The 26,385-nt window shown below is 44.1% G+C and overlaps 1 protein-coding gene and 1 long non-coding RNA gene across 6 annotated transcripts in view; one reads left to right on the top strand and one right to left on the bottom strand.

Moving 5' to 3' along the window:
• LOC138928989 (rabankyrin-5) overlaps positions 1-26,385 on the top strand; it is a 280,025-nt gene that overhangs the window by 59,567 nt on the left and 194,073 nt on the right. The window lies entirely within an intron of this gene.
• Positions 12,901-22,973, bottom strand: LOC121503269 (uncharacterized). 3 transcript variants are annotated; one of them, XR_005991343.2, is made up of 4 exons: positions 20,533-21,580; positions 16,992-20,466; positions 16,322-16,925; positions 12,901-13,051 (listed from the first exon to the last, which is right to left on the bottom strand). It is a non-coding gene; the product is annotated as an uncharacterized lncRNA (long non-coding RNA). The 3 variants fall into 3 exon arrangements; XR_005991345.2 differs by lacking the exon at positions 12,901-13,051 and having other exon boundaries at positions 15,392-16,925; positions 16,992-19,163; positions 19,863-20,466; XR_011445145.1 differs by lacking the exon at positions 12,901-13,051 and having other exon boundaries at positions 15,392-16,925; positions 20,533-22,973.

Here is a 26,385-nt window from a genome sequence, read left to right as displayed (position 1 = left end):
GCGAGATACGAGGGACCCTTTCGAGTGGCGAAGTTCCCTTCACCAAACATCGTCCAGCTACACGTACCCGGCAGCCGCCGACGTCGTACTGCGAGTTTGGGACAGCTGAAACCCTACCGACAGGGAGAAGCAGATGACCACGCCGAAGGCGCGATCGATGACAGCAACTACGAGGAAGACCACGCCGAGGACACGCAGAACCCAAAGCAGTCAGACGCCGCCGACACGAGCCACTAAGCCACGCCCCACTCCACGCCGCCGCCACTATGCCACGCCCAGAACGAAAGATGGCCATGTTCAGAGGGGCCACTTGCTGACAGGCGCGCCTGTCCAACGCTCCTACCCCCTTAGGGGGGAAACATGCGCCCTCTCTTTCGCAAAACTTAGAAATCGAGCAACTCTCGGTTGGGTAGGGTCCTTCGAAAGCGCCCCCCTAACAACGCCGTCTCTTTTGCTCTTTTCTCTCCACAGACACATCGACCATCACGCAGCACGAACGCACACGGTTCAAACAGCGAACAAGCAACAGGGACGCGACCCACCGGCCACATCACCACCAACCCAGACCAAGATCTCGTCACGATGTCGTCACCCAGGGACGACGCCTGGATGGGGCTCGCCCTTGAAGAACTGCTAGGTGGCCTCCAGATGGGGCATCGGCCCCAAGCATCAGTCCTCGCGCCACTCAGCGTGGCCGGAATCCGCAGGCGAATCCCGTCCGCGGAGCAGGTGGACATCCCGCCGGATCACCGCTTCGGCCCAATACGGGTGGACACCACCCCGCCACGACCACGGCCAGCCGAGGCCGCCCGCGCGCCTGCCGACCAGGGCAAGCAGCCAGACGTGGACCAGGGGCCGCCGCCGTTGGTCCCGATACACCCCACCCGGAAGCAGACCACAGAAGGGAGGCCATCACCACGGGCAGTGCCTCAAGCAGCCGCCCCGTCGACGCGCCCGCACACCGGCCGGGCCACCACGACAACCGCGTCACCACGGGCAGTGCCTCAAGCAGCCGCCCCGTCGACGCGCCCGCACACCGGCCGGGCCACCACGACAACCTCATCACCACGGGCGACGCCGCGAGTTGCCCTCACCGCGACACGCGCACGCACCGGCCCGACCTCTACAGCGCCTGAGACACACACAGTCCAGGCCATAGCACCGCTGGTCCCGTCACGGGCTGCAGCGGCGCCGGATCCAGACGACGAGGTGGAAGCGGCGCTACGAGAGTGCCTAGGCGACCTTCCACCCGACGTGCTGGAGGAGATGGCCCAGGGGGCAGAGGGATTGGAGCTGGAGGACCTCTTCGGAGAGTCTCCCGACGAGGACGGGGTAGAGCTCCCGATGCGCCCCGTCTCCAACCAATCCGCCGACGAGCCAAGGACCCCGTCACCGCAATTCCTGCCGGAGTATGAGGAGATCTCCAGCGACGAGGGAGTGGAGCCCGAGATCATCCAGATCTCGGACTCCGACGACGCCGAGCCAGGCTTCAGACCGCCGGGCACCCCGCCGCCGGCGTACGAGGATATTTTCGGGCCGGGCCCGTATGCCACCAACTGCCCGATACCCACTTGCGCGGCCTCAACGGCGAGCCAGTCACCGCCGACCACGTCGCGCGGGTACCACGCCGCCGCCGCTCCTCGCCGGACAGAGGGCCCAGCGACAAGCCGACTCGTCGACCTGACGACCGACGAGGACTCCGCCAACGAAGACTCCACCAACGAGAGACCAGCCGTGGCCGTCCCGGCTCGCCCCCCGCTACCCACACCCGACGAATACGCCGCGGCAGTGGCCCGACGCAGGGCCGAGGAGCTGAGTGACGAGCTGGGCTCGTCTTCCGCCGGGCCAGTTCAGCCAACAGACCCAGAGCCACGTTCGACCAGGGATCGGCCACCCACACCAGCACCAGCACGCCGAGGCCGCAGACGGAGCGCGCCCTGGGCAGATAGTCCCAGCGGGTCCTCGTCCGAGGAGGACTTACCACCCGATCGCCAGGGTCACGCCCGCTGGCTACCAGTTCCCGAAGGCTGGAGCACGCCCAACGGCACGCTACCCGCCGGGCTCATCCGGAGAATCCAGCAGCGACTCCTGATCGCCAGACGGAGGGCCCGACGCTACCTAGAGGAGGAGCAGGGCCAACGATTCCGGGTGCAATTGAACCGAGACGACCACGTACGGGTCTTCCTGTACCCCACCCGGAAGTGAGGAGGGGGTGTGACGACACGATCGGTCGCCACCAAAACTATATATATGTATATACGTAAAATCTAAGCTTATAATTACTTATTCATACGATTCCTAAAATTAAGACTAAAATTAAGACTAAAAATAAGACTAAAAATTAAGCACACGCACACACACACACCACCCGGCACAAAGCCATACACACACACACACACACACCCCCGGCAGAAGTTGTAGTACGCTGAACGGTGAGGTTGTGTTTTCTGGGGCGCTCCCCCAGGGAGGCGGAATAGAGGCCAATCCTAGTACGAATAAAAGTGTTAGTGATATGTGAAGTTGTAGGATGAACATGGGTCGGACCTACATGCCCGGTCCGCCGTTCCTAGGACCGTGGTGCTCTGCGCAAAGGGTCCACTCGATGGCCGCAGCTCCGGCGGCAGGGGTAAGTGGTGGTGGCTCTTTCACCGAGAGCCTTTCTTCACTTTCTCTTCAACGCGTTGGTAATTGCTCTTACCAATGTGGCGGCCCGCACTAAGTGGCATATCATCCCAGCTGAGCGTTAGATCAGCTGTAGTAACAGTGTTGGAAAAGGCGAAAGTGCGTAAGCTTGCAGCCCGCGTAACTCGGCCCGTAACCAGTGGGCGCCAGAGGGCGCTTGGCCGGTAGGCGGCGCTGGCGATCAAACCAGTGCTAGCTGTTAAAAGCTGCCTGTTACGACGTTAACATGCGGGGAGGCCGACGAAACAGTAGCATACTGTTTCGGGCGGCGGCCACGATCCTTTGGCAGAGGGTCATGGCAGGGACTTGAATCTCCCTCTCAGCACAGCGGAGGCCTTCGAGGTGGTAAAGGTCATGGAACGGACCAACTGCCATCCCCTCCGCGACGCGGCACACCCTAAAACGGGGCTCTGGCGACCGAGGAGGGGCGGTATAACCCCCAGCGTTAATGTCGTGGAGAAATCCTCGGCCATCGTTGGATGCCCCGAATGGTGCAACCCACGCCCGTAACGCACTTAGCCTGCCCCAAATGGGGCGGCTGATCAGTCTGCGTCTGTGCCATAATGGCCGGCAGGCTCGAGCTGCGACGACTCCCCAAATCCATACCGCGTCTGAGCCATATTGGCCGGCGGTATGGTCTGCGTCTGCACCGTATCGGTCGGCAGCAATCTAAACCTGGCAGGAGGTATAAAATGCAACCCGGCAGGAGGTATAAAATGCAACCCAGCAGCAGGGTATATTGCTGCATTTAAAGGAATAGGAATGCTTGGTATTAACAATAATACTCCAGGTGGCAGCCACTCAGGTGGAAATCCACCCGCGGTAAACTCCGCGGCTAGGGCACGGATTCTGGAGGCCCTAACTACCATTCCACCCACCACGGCGACGCCGGCGGCACACTTGGCCGACGTCAACCCGGATGCTACAAGTGTAGATGTAGATGAAGAACTGAGAGCGTTCCAGAAGGGCTCCCGCCTACGGCGCAGCCCGCCAGGAAATGCTGCTAAAGCGTCTGCTGTCCCAGCCCCAAGCGGGACCGCTGAAGGGGACAATTCGAGTACCCCACTAGCGAAACGCAACAGGGACTCCCCGAGTCCACCAGGGACTGAGCAGCCTACAAAGAGGCACAGAGCCCCCCAGCCACAGCTAGTGGAGATGGGGGTGATCCTCGAAGACCTGCTCACGAAGGTCAACGAGCAGAAGGTGCGGAGTATCAACCAGGGTATGAAGAATGCCTTCGCCAGGCTCAAGGAGCTCCAAGAAGCATTAATGCGCAACCCGGAGGCAAGGCCCCCCCACACACGGAGTGAGGAAACTGCGGAACGCGGGTGCCAGACAGCTCAAGTCTGTATTCCGCGCCACGACAAGTCAGCCCAAACCTCTCCGAGCAGGCGTGTCCGCCCGGATAAACGGGATCAGGGAAGCGACCCTAAACGCCACTTGGTGAGGAGCTCGCAACCACCGAATCCTAGGAGAATTGCGGAGGGCACCAATGGAGGAGACGGAAAGGCGCCCATCGAGCAAACACGACGGGCTCATCCCGGAGCAGGCCGGCGCGAGAGGCCCAAAAGACGGGGTAAGGATGCGCTGATCATAAGCCCTCCTCCAGACATGTCTTATAGCGAAGTGCTCGGTCTGGTTACGCGAGCTAAGGACGCCAGGATGGAAGAAGTTGGCGATAGCGTCTCCAGAGTCAGAAAGACAGCTAAAGGAGAGTTGCTACTGGAGATTAAGCGCAACTCGCAGGCCCAAACCAGCGGCTTTAAGGAGCTGATTGGCAAAGCACTGGGAGCCAGAGCCACGATCCGCACAATGACGCCACAGGCCGTCTTCCGGATATGGGACCTGGACGAGCTGACCACAAAGGAGGAGCTAGTGAATGCGCTAGTCAAGCAGGCGGACCTCCCTACGAACTCGGTGACAATAAAAGGGATACGCGCCTTGGCCTCAGGAAGCCAGGCCGCAACCTTCACGGTTCCGGCGGGCGTGGCAGGCGCGCTCATCAAACTCGGCAAAATTAAGGTCGGATGGACCAGGTGCCGGATCAAGGAGCTGGAGCCCCAGCTCAAGTGCTACAGGTGTCTGGACACGGGGCACGTGGCCAGCAGATGCCGGAGCTCCGTAGACAGAAGCAAGGCCTGCTTTAAATGCGGGAAGGAAGGGCATAAGGCAGCAGACTGCCCTAATCCAGCAAACTGCTACAAGTGCGAGCAGCTCAAAAGGAAGGACACGAGTCACCAGGCCGGAAGCCGTTCCTGCCCACTGGTGGCGTCGTCCAGAGATGGCCTTAAACAAAGGGCATGAAAGTGATTCAGATTAATCTGAATCACTGCGCGGCAGCGCAAGACCTGCTGTCGCAGACGGTCCGGGAACACGGAACCGATCTCGCAGTGCTAAGCGAGCCGTACAGAGGTGGTCGCAACCACAACTGGGCCGTGGATAGTTCCGGCAAGGCGGCCTTGTGGGTTTGCGGAACCGCGTCACTGCGTCTGGAAAACGTTCACGCGGACAATGGCTTCGTGCGTGCCAAAGCTGGAGGCTGGTGGGTCTACAGCACATACCTAGCCCCTAGCCTCACGCTAGCAGAGTTTGCTGCCATCCTGGACAGGCTTGCTGCTGATGCAAGAGGCCGCTCTCCGACACTGCTTGCTGGAGATTTCAACGCCTGGGCGGTCGACTGGGGCAGCGTTACCACAAACGCCCGTGGCAGAACTCTCCTAGAAGCGCTCTCAACGCTAGATGTGGCCTTACTCAACGTAGGGCAGGAGCACACGTTTAGCAGGGCGGGAGCAGGATCGGTGGTGGACCTCACCTTCGCCAGTCGCTCGAGAGCTGGGCAGTGCAGGTGGATACTTAGCGGGGTGTACACGGCAAGTGACCACGCGGCTATTTTTACCACGCTGGATGTTCGCAGCACGCTCCCTCCACCTCCCCCCGCGCAGCAGCGCAAAAGCTTTAAGGCCGACTTGCTCGACACCCAAGCCTTTGCACTAAGGATGCAGAGTGTGGAAGCGTCAGGCGACTCCGATGTCATGGCCAGTTCGGTGATGGGTCAGGTGCTATCGGCCTGTGAGGAGTGCATTCCATCCAGGTCCGCCCACTCTAGGCACCGCGCCTCCGTGTACTGGTGGAACCAGGAGATAGCAGAGGCACGAATGGAATGCGTGAGAGCCAGGCGACTTTACCAACGGTCGCGCGGATCCCAGTCACACCTGGTAAAGCGCGAGGCATACCATCGGTGCAGAAGAGCCCTCAAGGCGGCAATAAAGGGCAGCAAGAGAAAATGCTTTCTGGAGCTGTGCGAGGCAGCGGACCGAGACCCGTGGGGGAACGCTTACAAATTAATTGTAAAGAAAGTCGGCAGAGCGAACAACTGCGCCCCACTGGACGCGGAAAGCCTCGGGAAGATAGTTGCGCACCTATTCCCCAGGATGTCTAACCCTGAGCTTGCCACGGGGGCTGGCACCTACCCGATGCATGAGCTCGAGCCCGTCTCCGAAGAGGAGATGATGGCGATGGCGGGTAGGTGACGAAGGCGCCAGGCCCGGATTGCATTCCCAACAGGGCGCTCAAGCTAGCCATTTGTCTTCGCCCGGACATATTCGCGGTGCTGTTCGGGAAATGCATGCGGGAGGGGCTCTTCCCCTCAAGATGGAAAGCGCAGAGACTGGTTCTGCTGCCCAAGCCGGGTAAGCCGTTGGATGATCCAGCATCCTTCAGACCCATATGCCTGATAGACGGGGCCGGCAAGGTGCTGGAACACTTAATCAGCACGAGACTGGAGAGGGCTATCGTAGCGGCAGGAGGTCTCTCTGACTCCCAGTACGGGTTTAGAAAGGCCAAGTCTACCGTCGACGCCATCTCCAAGGTGGTGGACATTGCCTCCGCGGCGATCGCCGGACAGCGCTGGAAAGGGGGCTCTAAGGAATATTGCCTTATTGTCACCCTGGACATACGCAATGCGTTCAACACGGCGAGATGGGGACGGATAATGGATGCCTTGTCCAACTTCGGAGTTCCCACCTATCTGCTCAACCTGATGCGAAATTACTTTCACGACAGGGTGCTGCAGATAGACTCGGACAGCGGTACTCAAGCGGTCGAGCTGTCGTGCGGTGTTCCACAAGGGTCCGTGCTTGCGCCACTTTTGTGGAATGCAATGTACGACGGTGTCCTCCGGCTTCCACTGCCTGGGAGAACGGAGATTGTGGGCTTCGCAGACGACATAGCGGTGGTCACCGTCGCAAAGGAGATTGCAGGAGCAGAGGAGAACAGCAGCCTGAGCATAGCCATAATCAACGAGTGGCTGTCGAATGCCGGACTGCAGCTAGCGCCGCAGAAAACCGAAGCCGTCCTGGTGAGCAGCAGGAAGAAGGTGGAGGTGGCAAGCGTGCGGGTCTGCGATGCATCGGTCAGATCTTCTAGAGCTATTAAATACCTAGGAGTGATGATCGACACCAGACTCTCCTTCAGGGAGCACCTGACTTACGCAAGCTCCAAGGCTGCCACGACAGTGAGAGCACTCTCAAGGATCATGCTGAACCATCACGGCCCAAGACAAGCGAGCAAGCTCCTCTTAGCGAGCGCAGCTAGAGCAACTATGCTATATGCAGCCCCCGTATGGAGCCACGCCATGGCGACGCCTTCTTACGGCCGCGGGCTGATGGCCGCACACCGTCTGGCCGCTCTTCGCATTTGCAGTGCGTTTAGGACGGTCTCTGATCAGGCGGCGCTAGTCATAGCTGGTACCCCGCCGATAGATCTGCTGGCCAAGGAGCAGGCCGATATCTTCAAGAAGGTCCACGGCCAAGCACTGTCGCCCCGTGAGAAGAAGGAGGCAAAAGCAGAGGCGAAAATGGCAACGCTAACCGCGTGGCAATCACGCTGGGATGCCTCCACAAAAGGCCGGTGGACGCACCGTCTAATCCCGTGCCTGGAGACGTGGACCAAGAGAAAACACGGACAGGTTAATTTCTTCCTGACGCAGGTACTTAGTGGCCACGGGTGCTTTAAGGGCTACCTACATAGGTTCGGCCACGAGGAGAGTGGAGGCTGCAGTCGATGCGGCCAGGACGTTGAGGAGACAGCTGAGCACGCGCTGTTCTCGTGTGTTAAATTCGAGAGCGAGCGGCGCGCGGTGGAGTCCCTTCTACATACCAGTATTAGCGTGGAAAACCTCGTTGCAGTGATGTTGAGGAGCGAGGTAAACTGGCAAGGAGTCTCCAGCTTCGCCGCCGCGATCATGGGTAAGCTCAGGATCGAGGAGAGGCGCAGGAATCAGGAGGAGTCATAGTCTGGGAGCGGCGCCCGCGCGAAGCAATGCTTCGCGGCCGTACCGCGCGAGTGAACTGCCCCCCTTCTAATGTTAAACCCCACCCTTCCCTTATGTACATGCCCCCCCACCCCTAATGTTAAATAAACGAATTTAAAAAAAAAAAAACACCCCCGGCACGAAGCCATACACACGCACACACACACACACACACACACATCACCCGGCATGAAGCCAACGGCATGAAGCCAAAATAAACCCCGCGAAGGGAAATTCAAAACAAGCATTAGGCTTTAAAGTTACGCGCGCAAGTGGCAACGCTGTCGGCGATAGTGGCAGAGCCCGGCAACGCCAAGATCGATCGCGGCAGCGCTGCCGGCAGAAACTAGGTCACGGCCACACTCAGGAATTAGGTCATTTTTTAATCCTCGCCTAATTCTTAACCGCGCAAGTCGTGCCGCTCCAGAGTGAAAAGTCTAAGTGCAAAACCGCGTGTTCGTGAAACATCCTGCAGGACCTTCGAAGGCATCCGCTTCGAATCGTGGGTGAGCATGGCCGCCGGCCATTAAATATATTGGGGATCTACCCCGCCCCTTGCCACAGTAACTTTAATTGAGAAATAAAACCATGTGCTTGCATCAAATTGTGCGTTTTCCCTGCCTTCGTTTGCGGGCCGGCGCCCCTCGCCGGTAGTGACCAATTCCCCTCCCGCTTTTCCCGAAGCATCGGAGTAATTCCGGGTGCGGGCAAAAGCCGGACGGGAACAGGAGCCCGTGGCGGCTGGATCTTTCCGAGCCCGGATTTGCCGCGAGGCCGCCGGTCCCCTTTTTCCCCCTGCCCCTCAGAGAGCCATCCCGCCGCTGGATTTCTCCGGGCGAGGATCTGGGGTTGGTCGCTGGATTTTTCCGAACCAACTGTCCCGCTGCTGGATCCCTCCGAGCGTGGACGTAGGCATCGGCTGCTGGATCTCTCCGAGCTTTTGTCCTGCCCCAACGGACGCCGCGCTGCTGGATCACTCCGAGCGTGGGCGTGGGCGTGGCTGCTGGATTACTCCGAGCCCTCTGAGCCATCCTGCCGCTGGATTCTTCCGGGCGAGGATTCGGGGCTGACTGCTGGATTTTCCTCCGAGTCAGTGGTCCCGCTGCTGGATTCCTCCGAGCGTGGACACAGGCCTTTGCTGCTGGATCCCTCCGAGCCTTTGTCCTGCCCCGAAGGCGCCCCGCTGCTGGATCACTCCGAGCGTGGGCGTGGGCGTGGCCGCTGGATAACTCCGGGCCACTCGTCTCGCTGCTGGATCCCTCCGAGCGCTGACGCGGGCTTGACCGCTGGATTATTCCGGGTCGCCCAGCCTTCCCTGGTCAGATAATCCCATACCATATTTCTTCCCCATTTTCTCCGTTAGCTGGCCAGAAATTATCGGCGCTTCTCCGTTCTGGGTGTCTCACAAATTATAAATTTTGTGAGGGGACTCTGGGCCGCTGAGGATCACCCCGGCCGCCCAGACGCTTCCTTACACAGCTCATTGACATTTAGAGTCCTTACATCGACGGAATTCGTAGTCTTGGAGCTCTTTGTCACAGTTTCTTTCTAGGCCCTTTTTTTTTTTGAAGAGGGTCCGTGGCCGGAAAGCTTACGTCTTTAATTTTTGATCTAGAACAAAAAATCTAGTTTTGTTAGTTTCTATACATCAACAGCTATATTGATTTTTTGCAAAATGTTGAGTGATTAAAAAATTTTTTTAAATATCACGAAAAAGTCACAAAATTGTTGATAAAAAAAATAGTAAGCACAAAATCGCACGTGATCGCACTTTGATAGACAAATTTATTTTGAATATACTGTCAAAATTTCAGATCGATCGGTTAAGATTTGTTCGAGTTATCTTTCCGGCCGACTCAAAAAAAGTGGTTTTGAGAAAAACGCGTTTAAAGTTTTAAAATCGTATATAAATACATGTAGGGCATCGTCGCAGAATGGAAAATTGGAAAGGAAATTTAATATAATTGTGACGGTCTGTCGATCCTCGGATAGCTCGCGGGACAGCCAGGGTCCGTTCAGGAATTAATTTGGTTCTGGCGTGGTTGCTATAAGAGATTCCGACCCAGTCCCAGAGTAGAACGCTAGAGAATTATGCCGTAACATTTTTCTTAATGTTTATTGACTTTCATGCCGGGTCCCGTCCTAATTTTCGGCTTTCCGGTAGGGAAGATACCAATAGTTCCGCCAGATGATAGGTTATTCGGTCTCGAAAGTCATCCACGAGCGAATGCGTTTGGAACCGAGGGGATATGTCCGGACTCGTAAGTCAACCGACCCCCGTTGTTGTCGAACTCGAAAGTCGAAATTGAGCAGATAGTGTGCCCAGAGTCTCTGCGGGATTTGCCCTAATAGTGTGGCCAGCAATCGTTCGGTCAGTGTGTAGCGCACGCGCGCATTCAATTCATATATTTTTCATAATGTCGCCGATCCATTTTCCTATGTCGCTATTGTTCCTATCCTATTCCATTTCTAATGGCCGTATGACACTCTAATGCAGTTTTCATTAATTAGATACTTCATTAGAACCTTGAAAGAGAACACTATATGTGTAATTTTGCTTGGATTATTTTGGTAATACGACTACGGTCACACCGACCGTAAAAGGTAAACAATAAAATCTACCGCCATTCGAGACGTATTACTATGAATTTCTAAAGTCCACGTCGAAGTATTCACACATAAATGAATGCGGAAACCTTTAAATATATGTTTTTAACCTATAATGCCTTCAATTTTTTCAATTAAAAAAAATATATATTTGAATTAATTTTACAGCGCAAGAACCTTGCCATCAAAAACATATTATTCTTCCTAATTTTCTAATATTTTTCCTTGCCATCAAAAACATATTATTTTTCCTAATTTTCTAATATTTTTTCAGTTCAAAAACCAGTGAAATGATATAAAAATAAAATTCTCATTCCGAGACCAATTTGAGTCTCGCGCTCTAATAAACTGGCTAATACACTTTTCAATTAAAATTTTCTTCATTAAGGGGTTATATACCTTTTTTTTAAAAAAAACCAAAATTTTTTTTTTGCTGAATCCTAAAGTATATCCCCTAGAGAACATTATCCCAAATTTTCATAGAGATCCGAATAATAGTTCGATTGGAAAACAGCGTTTTGAGGCGCGACTTCAATAGTTGCATATACTCAACGTAAAACTTTGAATGCGATTATCTCAAAGTCGTGTTTTTCCAAAAGTGCTTTTGCGGTGACCGCGATTGCACAAGAACTATTTGATCGATCTTCTTCATTTTTTTTTTTTAATTATTCGTAATGATTGTGCCGAGTTCGTGAACGATTCAGTTTTTCAGATTGCATTTTGATTTTGCAGATCAGAATTTTTTAATAACATTTTTAGAATTCGAAAAATCGTTACTGTATGCAGAAAAAACCAAATAATCTTGAAAATAATCGTTCACGAACTGGATAAAATACTATACTAATAGAATTTTTTTGGTTTTTTATTTCACTTGACCTGCTGGACTTTTATCGTGGTCACCGCAAGCCGCTATAAAAAAAAGGGTTCCGAGAGAATTGCCATAGCTTCGTAAATTATTTATATTTTTTCAAGAACAAACGCTTGTTGTTTCGATAAAAACATGTACTATCAATAAATAATAACTTCAGTGTCATAAAATAATTGCTACACACCTGAAAAAAAAATCGAAAGTTCCCTCAATTTTTTCGCTCAAAAAGGTATTTAACCCCTTAAGGGGGTCTTCTCATTGGGAAACTTTTTTTTCGATTTTTTTTTTTGCATTTATTTATAGCTTGGGATGTTGTGTATATGTCCCCAAAATGATTTTTAGAAATTCGAAATACTTTAGAAGATACAGCCTTTTTTGTGAAGCAAGGTCTTCGCAAAATGAGCTTTTTTCAAACTTCAAACGCGTTTATCTCGAAACCACGTTTTTCGAACTGGCGGCCATGATATCTCCAGTTCAACTGAACCGATTTTCATGAAACAAAGTGGAATCGACGCAGAATTGTCACCATTCTCGGGTGACGGAACAGATTAAAAAAAATTTTTTTTTTATATATATTTTTTTACACTAAACTACAAAAAAAAAGCCCGAAATCGAAATTGTTTTTTTTGAATGGCCATTTTGTTAAAAAAATTTTTTTTTTTAAATCTGTTCCTTCACCCGAAAATGACATCTATTCTGCATATAACCCCGTTTTTTTTTTGCATTTCGGACGCTCTGGAGACCCTGAATCGTGGCCGCCAGGACGACACCTTTTTTTTCGACCACCAAGTTTGAAGTCTCATTACACTTTGAACAACCCTCGTATCGAGGCAAGAACAACTTTTTTTAGTTACTTTGAACATTTTTGAATACAATAAATAAAAAAAGTTTTCAATTATTCTTTGCGTTTTCAAATAAGAATTTTTTTTAAAATGGGTCCAAAAAACGGCTTTTGAATGAGAAGACCCCCTTAAACCCGTATTTTGTTATCGAGTATCTAGTATATTTTATGTAGATCTATCGATTATCGCGGCAATGAAGTAGTTAATGCATTATTTTAATGCATTAGAGCGCCATTTAGTCGTCTTGCTCGCACTTGTGTAAAACGCTATAGCGCTGCCAAATTTTTAATGAAGTCTCTGATTAATGCGCCAGTGTCATACGGCTATGATTAATATATATTTGTGTGCGTACACGCGACACATAATATTCAAAGGGCTTGCAGAAACCCGAGTTTCTAGGACAACGAATTTTGCGGGCCGATCGTAAATCCGGAAGACTAGTCTACAATACATTAAAAAATAAACTTTAATAGGATTTGGTCGTAGAAACACTACCAGAATATCTTGAAATATATATCCACCACTTGGGACTAATACAAATATACCCTTGAAATGTAATACAAACCATATAATATATATATAATATAATGTTATATTTTTTATACACTCTTTTATTGCCATATATTTGATAAGTTATAATTATATTTTTAATGAAAACACCATACTTAAAAACTGTTCATAATGTATTGTGATGACCCCATCCATGTCAGTGTCATGCTGCCGGAAAGCTGTTGTTAAAGTCTGTAATGGAAAAGTGATTAAATATTTAAAAAATGTATCTAATTATAAAAACATGAAGATTTATCATTCGCTAACATAGGTAAGATCACGTACGAGTATATATCGAAAAACATTTCGAGCCTATTGAAGGCGAAGTCAGTAAACCATAGTGCAGAATTAATAGAATTCAAATTTCTGAATAATGATGGTCTGTTGTTCAATATTGTATTGTATAGATCAGAGACGGGCATGAGATCTAACGGTTTGGGTAGCAGCTAGGCCAGAAAAAAAAACAACAACAACCCCCAGCATCGCGACGGGTTGTGTTGTTGCAAACTCTAGATCGCGATGTGCTTGCTACCTGCGCCAAAAGTCAGTGTCGTTGTTTTTGTAAATCTTCACGGTTCGCTGATCGCGAGCACCGAACATATGGCACGACTTGCTGGCGCCTCCGAAAAAAGATAACGGTTTGAGCAGTGAGAGCAAATTGAGCCACGGCATGCCCATCTCTGGTATAGATGTAGTCAAAAGTATTTACACAAATGGAATATTATTTGCACATCCCAACTTTTTTTAATTGTTATTCTTGTTGTTGTTGACCAATTTTCTTAAATTTTTTTATCGCATAGCTTGATCTATTTAGCTACGTAAAGAGAAATGCGAAGGATAACGGTAGGACAATGCTAAAAGTAAAAAAAAATATATGCCTCTTTATTTTGGTCATAGCTTAATAAACTCTATTCTAGACAATGCGCATTGGACGGAAATTTCTTTTTTTTTTAGCATAAACTCCAATTTTGGAGATACTGGCCTCAAATATTGCACATATGCTTGAACTATTTTTCTCGAATTTCGAATTTTGTCGTTTTAGAAATTTGACCACGCCTATGCCTGCCGCCCACATTAGCAGTTGGCAGTATTTTCATTTTTACTTAGTTTTTTTTCATAAACAGGGTACATAAGAGGTTGTACCCTTGAGTTCTTGTGTAAAGAGATTCCGGATAGATACGGATCGGAAGAATCCAGAGCTCTGTGGAAGACGTCTGTCAAATTATTTAGACTGCTGTTTTTTCTAGCATAAAATAGTCGATCACGCTTTTAATGTTTACTAGGGGACCCGGCGAACTTTACTTCGACTGATTAAAACAAATGAAATTGAGACGTTCCGTTTCTACTTTGACGTACATGTCGAAACAGTACTGTTGAAACATCATCGTATCAAAAAGAAGTGATGATTTGTAAGCAAACCTGTCGTTGGATTGACCATCTTTATGTTGAAGTGATACCCATCTTCTCCACGACACAACATCAACGGGCATTGAAGAGCATCATATGACCGATGAGTCTCATAAACTCGCAGCAATTGGCTATTATCCCTACGCTTAAGAACAATATCGCGTGAGTCCACATTTTCGCCAACAATCACCATTGCGTCTTCATTGATAGTGGGAGCATTGAATTATCTTGCATGGCTACCAGTGGGTCTTTTGACAGCGCTGATGATTTTGTGTTCGTCATAATGCATTAATCCAATGCGGTTTTGAACAATCTGACCAATTCATAATTCTCATGGAGAAGATCTTGCAATTGTTCGATAATTTCACGTTTAGTTGCAGTAACAATTGCAAAGCGGTGATTTAGTTCAACTGCCGAATCACAAATGAAATAGATTTGAAGGAATTTATGATCTTTTTTTTTGTGGTGCTAACAAAGCGCCCGCGCGGTGGTGAATTTGCCCTTGAATCTGAATGTTGGGACGCAATTTCGAAAAAATGTGAGTTGTTCATTTTGATAATAAAGAGACGCCATTACCTTAAACCTTGTATTGTAGCCTAATTGATGAAGAACCTCTGCTCCAAATGACGTGATTTGAAAGCATCCGTTATATTTTTGTGCAAGCTTTTGTAACGTGCGGGTGAGGTGTGACAAAGGAAGAAAATATATTACTGGTCTTCGGGGCTTCTCTCTCTTTCTCACTCTCTTCGGGTCCGGAAGAATGACGGGCGGAATCCTCTTGTGCCTTAGCTCTTGGGCGTTTGGGGTGGGTTTTTGCCATTTCCATTCCACATTCACATAACCTTTAATTTTTAGGATTCCTACTGACACTATAAACAGGAGCTCAACTCCCTGAATTAAACCAAATCAACCAATACTAAAAGCAAACACATTGAAAAAAAACTAGGATCGGACTGCGAACTATAAACGGTTAGCAAGGTCTTAGGTGATATTTGACTCTCGCTGTCTGTACCCTACCCAACCATGATCTTCAAAGCGGAAAAAAAATTACGGAAGATCCCAAAACATTCCTCCGACGAGTTTTAAGTTGCCATGTCAATCCAGAAAATAATAAAAATTAGCACGTCATGATTTCAATTCTCAATACTTTAATTCGTAATCGTTAACAATATATTCCATTTCCTAAACACAACAAAACTCAAGTCTGAATAAATGAACAAATCCATTATCCGGAAATAATTACAAAAATGATCGAATTCTAAAGTTTTATCCCTTTTATTCTTACAGTGTAGTCCCTAAAGCTACTAAATTAAACCTAAACGAAAAATTGTTAATACATAATAAATTTTTAATTCATGTTGTTTTGTTGTATAAGATTATTGAAAATAAAGGGAATTATTAATTTACGAAAATTCTTTTTCTTTTAGCGTAGTTTACATTTTTAAAGGTTGTTGTTAAATTATTTATTTACCTATTATAATTTTTGCTTTAGCTTTGCATATTGATTGTGATTTTATTTTGTTATTTATTTAATTTATATCTATAGATTTTTTTTTGTCTATTTTTCTCCAGTGTAGGATCATTATTGTTTATAAAAGGACAGCTGGGTATGAGCGAAAGGTGCGAGATAAAGTAGAAAATTTTTAAAGGCTACATTAAAAAAAATACTAATAATTTTAATTAAAAAGCTTATCTATGGCATTTTTAATTGGTTGAATATATTACTATTACTTTATTTCCTTACTTTAATTGCTTCAATATGTATTTCTAATAATTTTGTTATATATATATTTATATATATATATTTTTTTTTATATAGACTACATTTTAATTAATTAATTAAAAAAATGTTTTTTTTCAGTGTAGATCAATTATCAATTCTAAATTTAATTGCATAAATTCATTGCGGTTCTTTTTTTTCGGTGTATCAAAACAATTATTTCATTATTTATTATTAATACTTAATTCACGCAATATTTTGGAGAAGATAATTTCAACTTAAAGCTAGCATATATATATATGTATATATATTTTTTTGTTCAAGGCATTACTCACACGTTTACTTTTCCATCGTTGAAAGGCCTTCCAGCGGGGTTACATGATGATCATAAGGCTTAAGGGGGGCAAAAGCTTTAAAAAATTGAATTTAACTTCTCATATGTAATATATATATTTTTTTTAATTACTGAAACTTTAAGTTAGCGTAAGAATGAAAAAAAAATTTCTATCGACTTTAATTTGGCATTTTAATTTAATTTAATTGTAGGTCATTTCTACGTCGCAACACTCTTTACTTTTTATGCATTTGCCGAGCAAAAGAGAACAAAAGAAAATCAAATGCAAAACAAGCTTAGAAAAACAACAACCACTTTTTTACAACAAAACCCTTTTCCTAAAACGCGTGGTGCGATCGCTGCCTCCGCCTTATCATTCCTCTGCTCTGCCTCTGCCGACGTCGCTGGACCAAGCGCTACCGCTGCCCTGTGCTTTTCGCTGCTGGGTACAGGTGCGGATTTAGGGGCTGGCCAGGTGCGGATTTCGGGTTGACTTTTCCTCAAACCGGGATCCAATTGGACGGTTTTCCTCACTTTAGATTTTTTCAATGTAGTTCTCTCTATTTCCCGTAGTCGGGAGGGTTTTTCAGCTTCCAAAGGCAACACTAATATGAAATAAATTTGGCGTTAGAAAAACGCAATTTAATTCTGCCGTTTAAAAAAACACATACCTTTCAGAAAAGGCTGCAAAGATTATTTGCAGTTTTCCTGGCGAGCGGTCCAGGAAGTTTTCATTGGCCAACTCGAAATTGAAGCCAAGAAGAAAATTTTTCTCCCGAAAACTGAAAGCACTTTTTCAACCGTTGGCACAATTTATTAAATAAAGCGCTTGGGCGCAATTTATTTACGCGCTTGGGTGCAATAATAATTGTGTATAAAAAAAATGTGCGCAAACGGATTTAACCTGAATTTTTATTTTTCACTGCACAAAACACAAGATCGATGTCTGTGAAGTTTTATTATATTGGTCGGAAAAGATCGAATATAGCCGCGTGGGTGGTTTATATAGATAAGCTCGAAAAGCTTTGTCTGGACCAAAGTTGGCTGCGCTTATCAATGCAGCTGCCTTAAGAGAGCAAGCTTAAGATAATTCATTTGTTTTTTCAGCGATGCCAGATTTTAATATAGCTAATTTTTTTTTTTAAATCAGCTATAAAAAAACTTTTGAAGCTTTTAGATATTCGAACTCCTGGCCGTTACACTTTAGGAAACTGTTTGATTGGGGTAATTTCCATATAGTAGCGAATACAATGGCTCTGGTGGATGAGCCAAAACGGGCAATTTAATTTTGCCACCTGCACAGCATAAGCCGGGGGTTTTAAACCGAAACTTCAGTGCATTGCAATGCTGACATACGACAGACAATGCACCAATAACAACGCAGCTAAGATCTTTGTAGGGTGTTTCAGAATTGTATGCGAATGCAGCGCGATTCAAATTTTCATATGCGGTTCGTCTTCCTCTATTATTTTGTCGGGCTTGAGCTGGTCTTTGTGCAGCGCGAAGTTGTGCCATTTAGGCACGTGTCGATGCATCTATTTCTGTACGTTTCTCTTGCATCCAACTATTACGGAAATTCGGACTACTTATTGGATTGCGTGAACGTCGTCCAAGTCTTGATCGTCTAACAGCAGGCATTATTTCCAATTGCTTAAGCTCACTTTGGTAATGCTTTATTAACTCGATTTTTTTGTTTCAATAATTTTTTGGTCGATTTCATTGATACACAATCTTAACGCAGCTATGATCTTTGTAGGGTTTTTCATGTTGTTGAGCCGCTAGGGATTTTCCAGAAGGTTTTCCCAAAAATTTCTTATGCTATAATCTTCTTCTGGCAATGACAACCAAATTTTAAAAAAATTGAGCCAAATCGGCCCAGCCGTTCTCTTGTGATGTGATTGCTAACATTTTTTGTCTCCATTTTTATATATATAATTAAATAACTGGATATTCATAAGTTAAAAAAAATATAATTTTTATTTAACTGAATATTACAATTAGTTTTTACAAAGGTTTTGTATTTTAAATGGAGATCACCGACCGAACAATTTCGTGTCTCTAACTGAACTCTCCTAATTGATTTGGATTGATTAACGTTCAAGCCTCGGTCTCGAGCTTTCAAATATTGAGTTAAACTTTTAAAGTTCTGAAGAGAATTTGGAGAGAGCTTGGAGTTAGTAATTAATCTTTTCTTGGATTCAAGTGCATTCGCTCTTGGATACAAGTGCTCTTTGATTTTACGATTTGTTATTGAAATCAAATATTTTTGTTTTCGACTTGGCGAGTCCGAACTTTGAACGTGGGAACGTGTGATGACTTAAGTCATAAATGTTTAGTCTACAGAAGGGACTGTCTGGAGTTTGTTTAGAGTTTCAGATTGCATCCTTTGTGTGGAGCCTGGGTTTATTCCACTAGCTTTGGCTTTGGGATTCTTATAAACATCCGGTTGCTATCTGGTGTGTACTGGATATAACTAGGGTAGCAAAGGGTGTATTGGGCAAGTGTGGTTGTGTTACAGGGTATTACAATAATGTGTGTTTGTGTTGTGTGTAAAGAAAGTAGGCGTAGACAGAGTCCGTGGAACTGTGGATATGTCACTATATAGATTACGCGGCTCAGAAGCATTTTCTCGCAAGCAACCGACAGGTAGTAATGAAGATACAAAAATATCCGCGCCGTGAACTGTGTAAAAGCTTGTGAACAGTAGCAGTAGATAAACAAGTTTTGTTTACTTTATTGCGGAGCCAATCAAAACGGGGCTCAATACTGTGTCCTCTACCCAGCCACACGTCCAGCAAATCGGAACTTTATTTCAGTTCCAAAATTCCTTTCCCGTCCGATTCCTGGCGGCATGTTCATAAAACAAAAAGAAATTGTTGTTTTCGATCATTTTGAATCTTTTTAAACGGTTAAGTTGCGAGAGTAGTCGTAGTTGCAGACGTGGTATGGCCTCGTTGATTTTGTTGAACTACTTGCCATTTTTTAACGAAATGAATAATCATTACGAATATTAGTCCCACATAAATGGCGATATGATGATGCTCAATAGTTGAAAGACTGTGTGGTAGCATGAATGTGTCTTTCGGGAACAGTTAAATTTTCTTTTGTAGCAGCTCATTGATATTTAGAGTCCTTACATCGACGGAATTCAATATTTTAATTTTAATTAAAAAGCTTATCTATGGCATTTTTAATTGGTTGAATATATTACTATTACTTTATTTCCTTACTTTAATTGCTTCAATATGTATTTCTAATAATTTTGTTATATATATATTTATATATATATTTTTTTTTTATATAGACTACATTTTAATTAATTAATTAAAAAAATGTTTTTTTTTTCAGTGTAGATCAATTATCAATTCTAAATTTAATTGCATAAATTCATTGCGGTTCTTTTTTTTCGGTGTATCAAAACAATTATTTCATTATTTATTATTAATACTTAATTCACGCAATATTTTGGAGAAGATAATTTCAACTTAAAGCTAGCATATATATATATGTATATATATTTTTTTGTTCAAGGCATTACTCACACGTTTACTTTTCCATCGTTGAAAGGCCTTCCAGCGGGGTTACATGATGATCATAAGGCTTAAGGGGGGCAAAAGCTTTAAAAAATTGAATTTAACTTCTCATATGTAATATATATATTTTTTTTAATTACTGAAACTTTAAGTTAGCGTAAGAATGAAAAAAAAATTTCTATCGACTTTAATTTGGCATTTTAATTTAATTTAATTGTAGGTCATTTCTACGTCGCAACACTCTTTACTTTTTATGCATTTGCCGAGCAAAAGAGAACAAAAGAAAATCAAATGCAAAACAAGCTTAGAAAAACAACAACCACTTTTTTACAACAAAACCCTTTTCCTAAAACGCGTGGTGCGATCGCTGCCTCCGCCTTATCATTCCTCTGCTCTGCCTCTGCCGACGTCGCTGGACCAAGCGCTACCGCTGCCCTGTGCTTTTCGCTGCTGGGTACAGGTGCGGATTTAGGGGCTGGCCAGGTGCGGATTTCGGGTTGACTTTTCCTCAAACCGGGATCCAATTGGACGGTTTTCCTCACTTTAGATTTTTTCAATGTAGTTCTCTCTATTTCCCGTAGTCGGGAGGGTTTTTCAGCTTCCAAAGGCAACACTAATATGAAATAAATTTGGCGTTAGAAAAACGCAATTTAATTCTGCCGTTTAAAAAAACACATACCTTTCAGAAAAGGCTGCAAAGATTATTTGCAGTTTTCCTGGCGAGCGGTCCAGGAAGTTTTCATTGGCCAACTCGAAATTGAAGCCAAGAAGAAAATTTTTCTCCCGAAAACTGAAAGCACTTTTTCAACCGTTGGCACAATTTATTAAATAAAGCGCTTGGGCGCAATTTATTTACGCGCTTGGGTGCAATAATAATTGTGTATAAAAAAAATGTGCGCAAACGGATTTAACCTGAATTTTTATTTTTCACTGCACAAAACACAAGATCGATGTCTGCGAAGTTTTATTATATTGGTCGGAAAAGATCGAATATAGCCGCGTGGGTGGTTTATATAGATAAGCTCGAAAAGCTTTGTCTGGACCAAAGTTGGCTGCGCTTATCAATGCAGCTGCCTTAAGAGAGCAAGCTTAAGATAATTCATTTGTTTTTTCAGCGATGCCAGATTTTAATATAGCTAATTTTTTTTTTTAAATCAGCTATAAAAAAACTTTTTAAGCTTTTAGATATTCGAACTCCTGGCCGTTACACTTTAGGAAACTGTTTGATTGGGGTAATTTCCATATAGTAGCGAATACAATGGCTCTGGTGGATGAGCCAAAACGGGCAATTTAATTTTGCCACCTGCACAGCATAAGCCGGGGGTTTTAAACCGAAACTTCAGTGCATTGCAATGCTGACATACGACAGACAATGCACCAATAACAACGCAGCTAAGATCTTTGTAGGGTGTTTCAGAATTGTATGCGAATGCAGCGCGATTCAAATTTTCATATGCGGTTCGTCTTCCTCTATTATTTTGTCGGGCTTGAGCTGGTCTTTGTGCAGCGCGAAGTTGTGCCATTTAGGCACGTGTCGATGCATCTATTTCTGTACGTTTCTCTTGCATCCAACTATTACGGAAATTCGGACTACTTATTGGATTGCGTGAACGTCGTCCAAGTCTTGATCGTCTAACAGCAGGCATTATTTCCAATTGCTTAAGCTCACTTTGGTAATGCTTTATTAACTCGATTTTTTTGTTTCAATAATTTTTTGGTCGATTTCATTGATGCACAATCTCAACGCAGCTATGATCTTTGTAGGGTTTTTCATGTTGTTGAGCCGCTAGGGATTTTCCAGAAGGTTTTCCCAAAAATTTCTTATGCTATAATCTTCTTCTGGCAATGACAACCAAATTTTAAAAAAATTGAGCCAAATCGGCCCAGCCGTTCTCTTGTGATGTGATTGCTAACATTTTTTGTCTCCATTTTTATATATATAATTAAATAACTGGATATTCATAAGTTAAAAAAAATATAATTTTTATTTAACTGAATATTACAATTAGTTTTTACAAAGGTTTTGTATTTTAAATGAAGATCACCGACCGAACAATTTCGTGTCTCTAACTGAACTCTCCTAATTGATTTGGATTGATTAACGTTCAAGCCTCGGTCTCGAGCTTTCAAATATTGAGTTAAACTTTTACAGTTCTGAAGAGAATTTGGAGAGAGCTTGGAGTTAGTAATTAATCTTTTCTTGGATTCAAGTGCATTCGCTCTTGGATACAAGTGCTCTTTGATTTTACGATTTGTTATTGAAATCAAATATTTTTGTTTTCGACTTGGCGAGTCCGAACTTTGAACGTGGGAACGTGTGATGACTTAAGTCATAAATGTTTAGTCTACAGAAGGGACTGTCTGGAGTTTGTTTAGAGTTTCAGATTGCATCCTTTGTGTGGAGCCTGGGTTTATTCCACTAGCTTTGGCTTTGGGATTCTTATAAACATCCGGTTGCTATCTGGTGTGTACTGGATATAACTAGGGTAGCAAAGGGTGTATTGGGCAAGTGTGGTTGTGTTACAGGGTATTACAATAATGTGTGTTTGTGTTGTGTGTAAAGAAAGTAGACGTAGACAGAGTCCGTGGAACTGTGGATATGTCACTATATAGATTACGCGGCTCAGAAGCATTTTCTCGCAAGCAACCGACAGGTAGTAATGAAGATACAAAAATATCCGCGCCGTGAACTGTGTAAAAGCTTGTGAACAGTAGCAGTAGATAAACAAGTTTTGTTTACTTTATTGCGGAGCCAATCAAAACGGGGCTCAATACTGTGTCCTCTACCCAGCCACACGTCCAGCAAATCGGAACTTTATTTCAGTTCCAAAATTCCTTTCCCGTCCGATTCCTGGCGGCATGTTCATAAAACAAAAAGAAATTGTTGTTTTCGATCATTTTGAATCTTTTTAAACGGTTAAGTTGCGAGAGTAGTCGTAGTTGCAGACGTGGTATGGCCTCGTTGATTTTGTTGAACTACTTGCCATTTTTTAACGAAATGAATAATCATTACGAATATTAGTCCCACATAAATGGCGATATGATGATGCTCAATAGTTGAAAGACTGTGTGGTAGCATGAATGTGTCTTTCGGGAACAGTTAAATTTTCTTTTGTAGCAGCTCATTGACATTTAGAGTCCTTACATCGACGGAATTCGTAGTCTTGGAGCTCTTTGTCACAGTTTCTTTCTAGGCCCTTTTTTTTTGAAGAGGGTCCGTGGCCGGAAAGCTTACGTCTTTAATTTTTGATCTAGAACAAAAAATCTAGTTTTGTTAGTTTCTATACATCAACAGCTATATTGATTTTTTGCAAAATGTTGAGTGATTAAAAAATTTTTTTAAATATCACGAAAAAGTCACAAAATTGTTGATAAAAAAAATAGTAAGCACAAAATCGCACGTGATCGCACTTTGATAGACAAATTTATTTTGAATATACTGTCAAAATTTCAGATCGATCGGTTAAGATTTGTTCGAGTTATGTATCCGGCCGACTCAAAAAAAGTGGTTTTGAGAAAAACGCGTTTAAAGTTTTAAAATCGTATATAAATACATGTAGGGCATCGTCGCAGAATGGAAAATTGGAAAGGAAATTTAATATAATTGTGACGGTCTGTCGATCCTCGGATAGCTCGCGGGACAGCCAGGGTCCGTTCAGGAATTAATTTGGTTCTGGCGTGGTTGCTATAAGAGATTCCGACCCAGTCCCAGAGTAGAACGCTAGAGAATTATGCCGTAACATTTTTCTTAATGTTTATTGACTTAAAAGGTAGAATTCTTAATAATTTCATGCCGGGTCCCGTCCTAATTTTCGGCTTTCCGGTAGGGAAGATACCAATAGTTCCGCCAGAAGATAGGTTATTCGGTCTCGAAAGTCATCCACGAGCGAATGCGTTTGGAACCGAGGGGATATGTCCGGACTCCGGACTCGTAAGTCAACCGACCCCCGTTGTTGTCGAACTCGAAAGTCGAAATTGAGCAGATAGTGTGCCCAGAGTCTCTGCGGGATTTGCCCTAATAGTGTGGCCAGCAATCGTTCGGTCAGTGTGTAGCGCACGCGCGCATTCAATTCATATATTTTTCATAATGTCGCCGATCCATTTTCCTATGTCGCTATTGTTCCTATCCTATTCCATTTCTAATGGCCGTATGACACTCTAATGCAGTTTTCATTAATTAGATACTTCATTAGAACCTTGAAAGAGAACACTATATGTGTAATTTTGCTTGGATTATTTTGGTAATACGACTACGGTCACACCGACCGTAAAAGGTAAACAATAAAATCTACCGCCATTCGAGACGTATTACTATGAATTTCTGAAGTCCACGTCGAAGTATTCACACATAAATGAATGCGGAAACCTTTAAATATATGTTTTTAACCTATAATGCCTTCAATTTTTTCAATTAAAAAAAATATATATTTAAATTAATTTTACAGCGCAAGAACCTTGCCATCAAAAACATATTATTCTTCCTAATTTTCTAATATTTTTCCTTGCCATCAAAAACATATTATTTTTCCTAATTTTCTAATATTTTTTCAGTTCAAAAACCAGTGAAATAATATAAAAATAAAATTCTCATTGCGAGACCAATTTGAGTCTCGCGCTCTAATAAACTGGCTAATACACTTTTCAATTAAAATTTTCTTCATTAAGGGGTTATATACCTTTTTTTTCAAAAAAACGAAAATTTTTTTTTTTCCTGAATCCTAAAGTATATCCCCTAGAGAACATTATCCCAAATTTTCATAGAGATCCGAATAATAGTTCGATTGGAAAACAGCGTTTTGAGGCGCGACTTCAATAGTTGCATATACTCAACGTAAAACTTTGAATGCGATTATCTCAAAGTCGTGTTTTTCCAAAAGTGCTTTTGCGGTGACCGCGATTGCACAAGAACTATTTGATCGATCTTCTTCATTTTTTTTTTTAATTATTCGTAATGATTGTGCCGAGTTCGTGAACGATTCAGTTTTGCAGATTGCATTTTGATTTTGCAGATCAGAATTTTTTAATAACATTTTTAGAATTCGAAAAATCGTTACTGTATGCAGAAAAAACCAAATAATCTTGAAAATAATCGTTCACGAACTGGATATAATACTATACTAATAGAATTTTTTTGGTTTTTTATTTCACTTGACCTGCTGGACTTTCATCGTGGTCACCGCAAGCCGCTATAAAAAAAAGGGTTCCGAGAGAATTGCCATAGCTTCGTAAATTATTTATATTTTTTCAAGAACAAACGCTTGTTGTTTCGATAAAAACATGTACTATCAATAAATAATAACTTCAGTGTCATAAAATAATTGCTACACACCTGAAAAAAAATCGAAAGTTCCCTCAATTTTTTCGCTCAAAAAGGTATTTAACCCCTTAAGGGGGTCTTCTCATTGGGAAACTTTTTTTTCGATTTTTTTTTTGCATTTATTTATAGCTTGGGATGTTGTGTATATGTCCCCAAAATGATTTTTAGAAATTCGAAATACTTTAGAAGATACAGCCTTTTTTGTGAAGCAAGGTCTTCGCAAAATGAGCTTTTTTTCAAACTTCAAACGCGTTTATCTCGAAACCACGTTTTTCGAACTGGCGGCCATGATATCTCCAGTTCAACTGAACCGATTTTCATGAAACAAAGTGGAATCGACGCAGAATTGTCACCATTCTCGGGTGACGGAACAGTTTTAAAAAAATTTTTTTTTTATATATTTTTTTTACACTAAACTACAAAAAAAAAAGCCCGAAATCGAAATTGTTTTTTTTGAATGGCCATTTTGTTTAAAAAAATTTTTTTTTTAATCTGTTCCTTCACCCGAAAATGACATCTATTCTGCATATAACCCCGTTTTTTTTTTTTTGCATTTCGGACGCTCTGGAGACCCTGAATCGTGGCCGCCAGGACGACACCTTTTTTTTCGACCACCAAGTTTGAAGTCTCATTACACTTTGAACAACCCTCGTTACTTTGAACATTTTTGAATACAATAAATAAAAAAAGTTTTCAATTATTCTTTGCGTTTTCAAATAAGAATTTTTTTTAAAAAGGGTCCAAAAAACGGCTTTTGAATGAGAAGACCCCCTTAAACCCGTATTTTGTTATCGAGTATCTAGTATATTTTATGTAGATCTATCGATTATCGCGGCAATGAAGTAGTTAATGCATTATTTTAATGCATTAGAGCGCCATTTAGTCGTCTTGCTCGCACTTGTGTAAAACGCTATAGCGCTGCCAAATTTTTAATGAAGTCTCTGATTAATGCGCCAGTGTCATACGGCTATGATTAATATATATTTGTGCGCGTACACGCGACACATAATATTCAAAGGGCTTGCAGAAACCCGAGTTTCTAGGACAACGAATTTTGCGGGCCGATCGTAAATCCGGAAGACTAGTCTACAATACATTAAAAAATAAACTTTAATAGGATTTGGTCGTAGAAACACTACCAGAATATCTTGAAATATATATCCACCACTTGGGACTAATACAAATATACCCTTGAAATGTAATACAAACCATATA

This window comes from Drosophila kikkawai, chromosome 3R, assembly GCF_030179895.1.
Source record: "Drosophila kikkawai strain 14028-0561.14 chromosome 3R, DkikHiC1v2, whole genome shotgun sequence".
Lineage (NCBI taxonomy): Eukaryota > Metazoa > Arthropoda > Insecta > Diptera > Drosophilidae > Drosophila > Drosophila kikkawai.
This window is presented reverse-complemented; position numbering and strand designations above follow the sequence as displayed.